Source organism: Octopus sinensis, linkage group LG5 (assembly GCF_006345805.1).
Source record: "Octopus sinensis linkage group LG5, ASM634580v1, whole genome shotgun sequence".
NCBI lineage: Eukaryota > Metazoa > Mollusca > Cephalopoda > Octopoda > Octopodidae > Octopus > Octopus sinensis.
In genome coordinates this window covers 70,508,290-70,517,142 of record NC_043001.1, presented here as the reverse complement: position 1 = coordinate 70,517,142, position 8,853 = coordinate 70,508,290, and the positions used below count along the sequence as shown (strand labels likewise).

The 8,853-nt window shown below is 33.5% G+C and overlaps 1 protein-coding gene across 2 annotated transcripts in view; it reads left to right on the top strand.

The window, feature by feature from the left end:
• Positions 1 to 720: 720 nt before the first annotated feature.
• The window catches only part of LOC115212179 (D(3) dopamine receptor-like), a 1,526,288-nt gene continuing 1,518,155 nt past the window's right edge, over positions 721 to 8,853 (top strand). For both annotated transcript variants that reach the window (XM_036502723.1, XM_036502725.1), the window contains exon 1: positions 721 to 1,309. The gene's annotated coding sequence lies outside the window, so the exon portion shown is untranslated. The remainder of the gene's footprint in view (positions 1,310 to 8,853) is intronic.

Sequence of the window (8,853 nt, the reverse complement as noted above, 5' to 3'; positions counted from 1 at the left end):
CAAATAACATACACATACACACAAACAGATACAGAGAGAGATACACAGACGTTTTCACACGCGCTTATATATATATATTTATCACACACGCCGACACAGGTTGGCATAGAAACAAAAATACACGCACACGTACACACACAGACACACACACACACAGCACATACCTGTCTTTACTGCGTCTACGGAGCCGGAAAATGTTAAGAAACATGTGTTTCTCCACCTGTTATTAAAATTATTTAATCCTTGTCATTTCGTAAGGATTATGGGAAAATGCAAACGCATTTAAAGTGATTTGTGGTGTTTCACATACGTTAATCGTAACAGATTATTTCATTATTTGAGTGTGGTGGGTTTGGCTTACACATTCTTGCGATTTATCGAAATAAAGATACCATATATATCATACAGAAAAAAGTACGCCTTAACATACAGAGCATTCATACATACGTACATACATACATACATACATACATACATACATACATACATTACATACATACATAATTATATATATATATATATAATATATATATATATATAATATATATATATATATATATATATATATATATATATATATATCTATATATATATATATACTATACATATATTATATATATAGTTAATTGAACCTTGAAACTTATAGTCATAGAAGGTTCTGTCTACGTTGTTAGAGTGCGTGTCTGTACGTATATATATATATGTATATACGCGGCACCAGTCGCTTTTATGTTCATCAAGCATAAAAAAGTTTTATAGTACATACTAGTTTAATAGTTAAAAGAAGCCGATTTACAATACTGTCATGGAAAATAATAAAAACAGAACACGTTAATGAGAACAGCAAAGATATTAATAGCTGCAACAACAGCGACGTCAACAGCAATATATACGAAGAATAGAAGTGAATGATACAATCATAAAACACCACAAAATAACAATTACAATAGCAACAAGAACACCAACCGGAAAACGCACCGCCCTCTCTCGAAAGAATAATAAAAACCAAGCTAAGGTTTTGCTGCCTAAAATCACAATCTCTACGTTCTGTTGTTTCTAATTAATTCAGAACAACAGATATAACATTAAACATAGCAACAACATCAACAACAACAATAATAACACTGTGTTGTTTGTAAAATAATCTGTGAGTGTAATATTTACCGCCTAGCTACACAAATATTATCTATATAAAAGCGATACAAAATTTTTCTTATTTAACGTTGGATGAACATAACTGATGACAAATCGTTCTGGATACAACTTGGAGGGTTTTTTCGTTATTTTCTTTGAAAACAGGCCTAAACTGGTGAGTTGTGTAACTTTTAATTTTATATTATGATATATTTTATTTCTTTGTCGTTGTTGTTCATCTTCGGTATATTATGGAAAAGAGATGAATAATTTTCCTGAGAAAAAGCATCTATATATATGACTTTGACATTTATATGTGTATATATAAACACACATGTATATACACACAGCTGCACACATATGCATATCATATATACATATTAACACACGTTACATCAATCATCCACCAATCTGTCTGTCTGCCTATCTATCTATATATCTATCTATCTATCTATCTATCTATCTATCTATCTATCTATCTATCTATCTATCTATCTATCTATCTATCTATCTATCTATCTATCTATCTATCTATCTAACCATCTCTCTCTGTCTATCAGCCTATATCTCTGTATATATGTATCTACCTATGTCTGTGTGTGTGTATATATATATATATGTATATACAAGTATATATGTTATATTTTATATATGGTAGTGTATAGATATATAAATATATATGTCATGTATATATATATATATATATATATATATATATATATATATATATATATATCTTCTCTACAATCTATACTTATACATGCGAATATATACATACATATACGTCCATATATACAGACACATGTATATGTATATTCATAAGTGTGTATGAGTATAAGTTTGTATGTATATACAAATATATATATATATATATGACTATAATAAGTATATATGTATAAAATAAACTGTTCATACATATATACATTTAGATATATATATATGTATATCGATACGTATACAAAGGTGCATGTACAAAATATATGTTACATAGTATTCATACACACATACATACATATATATATATATATATATATATATATATATATATATATATATATATATATGTATGTATATATATATTTGTGTACAGCTTTATATATATATATATATATGTATGTATGTATATATATATTTGCGTACATCTTTATATATATATATATATATATATACATAAAGATGTACACACATATACATATGCCTGTGTATACAGACAACGTTGAAGCAAATGTCCTGTGACGTTCGTTTCAACTCCTCGCAGCTCTGAGTTCTGAGTTCAAATTTCACTGCTTCAAATTTCCATTAAATTATTTCAGGGTCCATAAATTCCCAGCCTAGTTTGGTGAAACTTTTTGAGATGTTAGAGCGTCTGACATGATCCTTTGTGGTATTGGTTCATGCTCTCCTCTCATTCTCAGTTCGAATACCGCTTCGAATTCATATGTCAGTAATGGCGGTGTCATCGCTGCTCATGCACTGACAAAAGGTGTCAAGTTGGACCAGGACAGATCAGTCTCTGTTTAATCGAACTAGAGTTCGAAAACAGGGGCCTTCAGGACTAAGAACTGGGGAAGTGTAAGGTCTACTCGTTGCCAGTATCTTGTTGTCAGGGCCAAATAATCAAATACACAAAGTGGATGTTTATCAGGTAACAGATTTTGTAAAGAACTTTGACAGCGTCAAAATACAGATCACAACGATGATATGTATATATGTATGTCAGTATGTCAGTATGTATGTGCACATACACACACATACACACACAGATACTAATAAACACACACACACATGTTTATAAAACTATGTATCACACCTATATACGCAGCACGCGTATACGGACACGCATATACATCGGCGAGTGTAAGATTGTAAATGTATTTTGGATGTTTAAGTACACCTATCTACCTCTTTTTTTACACACACACATACATAAACATATATGTATGTATGCTTAAATATAAATACATTAACACATACACATATACATACACACACACACACACACAGACATATATATATATTTATGGATATAAATACACATGCACACACATACGCAAGTATATATACATTCATGCATCAGTTCATGTGTATGTTTAGTAGTGGGAATGAGTGCGTACAATAAATCGGTTGATGTTGATATGACTGAGTGGTAATAAAGAAATTCAATTTGCAATATTGTGGAAGTCGCAGGTTCGATCCCACTCCTGAAACAGCTAAGCAAATGTATGGTTAACATGCCATAATAAAAGAGGTTGACGGAATTTGTGGAAATCGCTCGCATGTTCTACAAGTGGAAGTGTGGGTTATATTACAGTATCCATCATTCTCGTCCCTTAATAGCAACTGTAAAATGTACGGTTAAGTGTAGTAGGACAGGAGTGACATTTACAATATATGTAAATGAATAGACATTTTGGCTTTTGTGGTAAGAACTTTACTTCTAAACAACAAGGACGCATGTTCGGGCCCACTGCGTAGCATCTTGGATATATGAAATTTTGTAAGGCCTCGGGCCGGTTTGTGAATGGTTTTCGTAAATGTCTGTGTGTGTGTGCATATGTGCCTGTGAGAGGGAGAGAGAGAATCTGTGCGTGTGAGTATGTGTGTGTGTGTGTGTGTGGTGTGTGTTGTGTGTGTGTGTGTGTTTGTGTGTGTGTTTGTGTGTGTGTGTGTGTGTGTGTGTGTGTGTGTGTGTGAGTGTGTGTTGTGTGTGTGAGTTTATGTCCCCGTAACTCAGCAGTTCAGCAAATACATTTAGAGATTTAGAAAGAAAAATGCACTGGAGTCGGTTCTTTCGACTAAAATTCTTGAAGTTTACGCCCCAGCATGGCCCCTGTCTGATGACGAAAACAAGTAAAAGATGAAAAAAGGAAGACTGGAACATCGGTCTTTGTGACTATCAGACGTCCTACACATACATATATACATACATACATACATACATACATATACGCACACATACATATCTATCTATCTCTCTATCTCTCTTTCTTTCTATCTATCTATAAATCTATCTATCTATCTTCCCTCTCTCTCTCTCTCTCTCTCCCTATTATATATATATATTATATATCTACATAATACATATATGTATATATGTATATATATATGTATATAATATATATATTATAATATATATAATATATTATATATATATATAGATATTAGATGTATGTATGTATGTATGTAGTATGTATGTATGTATCTTTACATATTTGTGAAGTTGTCATGTTACGAAGAATCGGGTTTGCATCTTTTTACACTTCTATCGATGACAAATAAATATATATACAAATTCCCTCTAACTTTTTTGGTACAACTAAACCTATATATGTATATTATATATATATATATATATATATATATATATATACATATATATACATACTATATATATATGTATATATATGATATATATATATAATATATATGTATGTATATATATATATATATATATGTATATATATATATATATATATATAATATATAGATATATATATATACAGCTCTAATCATATCAGGGTATTATTAGAACTATTAAATGGATTCGTTACAACGTGTTCACGTGCATAAAATTCCACTCTGTCCACCTATGCATCCAGACACACAAACACACACGTTCACACACGTACACACACACACATGCACTCACACACATATGCACATATATACATACATACATACATACATACATATATATAGAGAGAGCGAGATAGATAGACAGATAGATAGATAGATAGATAGATAGATAGATAGATAGATAGATAGATAGATAGATAGATAGATAGATAGATATGAGCATGAGGCACATGAGTGGTTGTGTCGTGAGTAGTTTGCTTAGCAACTAATTGGTCGCGGGTTCAGTTCCACCGCGTGGCACCTTTGGCAAGTGTCTTCTACTATAAGCTCAGCGCCGACCAAAGCCTTGTGAGTGAATTTGGTAGACGAAAACTGGAAGGAGCTTTTCTTATATATATATATATATATATATATATATATATATATAATATATATATATATATATATACTATATATATTAGATATATAATATATATATATATATATGTGGTGTGTGTGTGTGTGTATATATATTTGTGTGCATATGTTTGCGTGTCTGTGCTTGTCCCCCATCCAACATTGCTTGACAACTGATGCTGGTGTGTTTACGCCTCCGTAACTTAGCGGTTCGACATAAGAGACGGATAGAATAAGTACTAGGCTTACAAAGTATAAGCTCTGGGGTCGATTTGCTCGAGTAAAGGCGGTGCTCCAGCATGGGCGTAGTCAAAATGACTGAAACAAGTAAAAGAGAGTAAAAGAGAGTATACGTATATAGATACATATGTACACAAATATGTATATATGGCTGCGTAAGTGTATGTATACATACATACATACATACATACATAGCTGAGACCCCCTTCGGTCAAGTCTGACCATGAAATTGCACCTAGGAAGTTACCCTCCCAGGCACAAGTCCGGACAAGGTTGTTTATGGAAGACCGTCAGTCACCCATGCATACCGGCCTCCCCTTCTGCACGCCACCAGTGTTATCCAAAGGAAAGGCAAGGGCCGATACAGCTTGGTACCTGTGACATCGCAACTCATTTCTACAGCTGAGTGAACTGGAGCAACGTGAAATAAAGTGTCTTGCTCAAGAACACAATAAGCAGCCCGGTCCGGGATTCGAACTCACAACCTCGCGATCGTAAGTTCGACGCTCTAACACACACACACACACACGTACACACACACACACACATCAAACACACATATACATACATACATACATATATATATGTATATATATATATATATGTATATATATGTATATATATATATATCATATATATATACATGTATGTCTTTGTATAATTATACATGTAAGTCTCTCTCTCTCTCTCTCTATATTATATATATATATATATATTATGTTAATAAAATAGAACATATGCATATATATAAACATATATGTACGTACCTACCTCTACATGTACATATACCCACGCATATATGTGTACAGGACACCAAAAAGACGTCGAACACATAGAGAGACGAAAACATAGACACAAACCAAGGAACAGACATCAAAAAGAGATACAGGACATAAGCACAACGAAAATCCCCTCTTCAGTCGCTAAGGTTTCATCTACTAAACGTTTCGATATATATATGGCTGTGTATGTGTGCGCGCGTATGTGCAGATATCTATCAGTCTATCAATCAAATTATGTATGTATACAAACTCATGCAATATTATGTAGATTGGTTTTCGATTAGAATAAACTGCCGGGTAAAATTAAATGAAGTTGCAGTCTGCGTAATAGACACGCTGTATGTTTTCCGTTCTACATACATTACTATAGTTTAAAAGCCATGACAGCGCATTCGAAAGCACAAATGATCACTAACGCTGCCATAACAGTATGAGATGGTCACGGCCGGAACGCACTTGTATTTCTGCTTAGTCAATAATGGACTGCAACAACAACAACAGTCACAATATTAGTGTTTTAAAGCTTGTTGCTTCGTAACAATCATTATTTCTCTCTTTCTGTCGTTCTGTCAGTGTCTCTCTCTCTCTCTCTCTGCCGCTCTCTTTCTGTCTTCCCTCTCTGTCGGTCTCTCTTTCTCTCTGGCAGCCTCTCTCGCTCGCTCTCTGTCTCCCGGTCTCAGTCTCCCTTTATTGTCTGTGTATTTTTATAAGTACATGCGTGTGCATGTGTGTTTGTATACATCATCATTCTATTTTTGAGTCATGTACATTCACGTGTGTATATGTGTGTCCGTATACGTGTTTATATATTCATGGATGTGGTTACCTATCTATCTATTTATCTCTCTCTCTCTCTCTCTCTCTCTCTCCATATATATATATATATATATCTGTCTGTCTGCATGTCTGTCTCTTGGTGTCGTCTGCCATTTTCTCTATCAGTATATATATATGCATATATATATATGTGTGTGTATATATATATGTATACATATATATGTATATATATAGATGTATATGTATATATGTATATATATATATGCATATATAAGTGTATATATTTATATATATACATACATATACATACACCCACAAATATACACACACACAAATAATATGCATACACCAATAATGTCTATAATTGATATGTAACAATGTAATAATTCTAAACAATTCGTGCGTTATTATTGTTGCGTTCGTGTATCATATAAGACCTTTATGATAAAAGACATAATAAGCGTGACAATTCATTTTATCTATCTATCTCTCTATCTATCTATCTATCTATCTATCTATCTATCTATCTATCTATCTATCTATCTATCTATCTATCTACCCTCCTACCTGCCTCCCTGTCTGTCTGCTTATTTTTTATTGATAGTGTTTGCACTTTTAATACCCCTATATATATTATCGAATGTACCCTTCATTATATGAAGCCTCGGGTTTTAATTTGTATGAGATATGGTTAGTGTTGTAGCAGCGCTGGCAACCATACGTAGTGTCTCCCTTTGCTTTGAAGAACGGGGGGCGGGGAGTTGACAGGAAAGATAGAACTCTATGACAGAAGTCATTCACTGTATTATAATCAATAGGTCCACAGTTCGAAACATGCTGTTGGCACCTCTCTTTTAATTAGAACTAGCTGCCTCGCAGAGATTTCAAGCATTCGTCCACAGCTCTCACCTATCCGATTCTGCCAGGATGTCATTACGTCATCGCTCGAACTTCCAGAAATAACACTCATTTGATTTATAAATCATACGATAGTAACTTAATCTTGAGATCTTTGCACATACAAAAACAAGTTGGGATTGTTACGGTAGGATCACATTTAGATAGATGTTTGCTCGCTCAGAGTTGACCTTGGTCTTATCATTGACGAGTATCTTTTGACAACCAGGGTGAATCCTCACAAGGTTTATTATAAGTTGCTGGAAATTGCAGCCAATTATACTTTACATCACATGCTACTGGCTTAAACACAGAAGAACACTATCAGGGATGACTGGATGGACCCCACTTGAAATAATTTCTTTCTATGTACGCTCAATCAAGGTTAACTAGCTACAACAACAAAAACAACGACAGCGACAACACCGCCTGTACACTCTACAAAAGTTAGTCTTGTATTTATTTGAAGATATATCGGCATATAGTTCTACCAATAAATGTACACGAAGGTTAGCTGTCTTTTGAGAAAACAACGGCTATTACATTTTGGGAAGTTTTATAAGTTAATTCTTAGTGTATTAATATTTTAAATTCACAGCAATTGTGATAGAATCTTCGTGTCGGAATCATGCGTCAAACGCTTTGGGATGTCACAGTAAATTATACAACATTTTTACTCTAAATCAAATCTAATGCAAAGAAGAAAGCATGTTGGCGTCTTCGAGAATGGGTCCAAGAATCACCTTTATGTTCTAAAATCAAAACAAAAGGAGCCTGTAGGAATTTTATTCCAGATGACAACAATCCTCAAGCCCAACGCTTTAATAATTATAAGAATAATTATGACGGGAACAATAGTCGCTGAAATATTATATATTCTTTGTCTTTGGTTTGACCTGAAGAAAGTACTCATACACACACACAACACACACAATACACACACACACGTGCACACACACACACGCACGCACACACACACACACACACACACACACACCACACACACACACACACACACACACACACACATTCTTCACGCAATCTTTCAAGA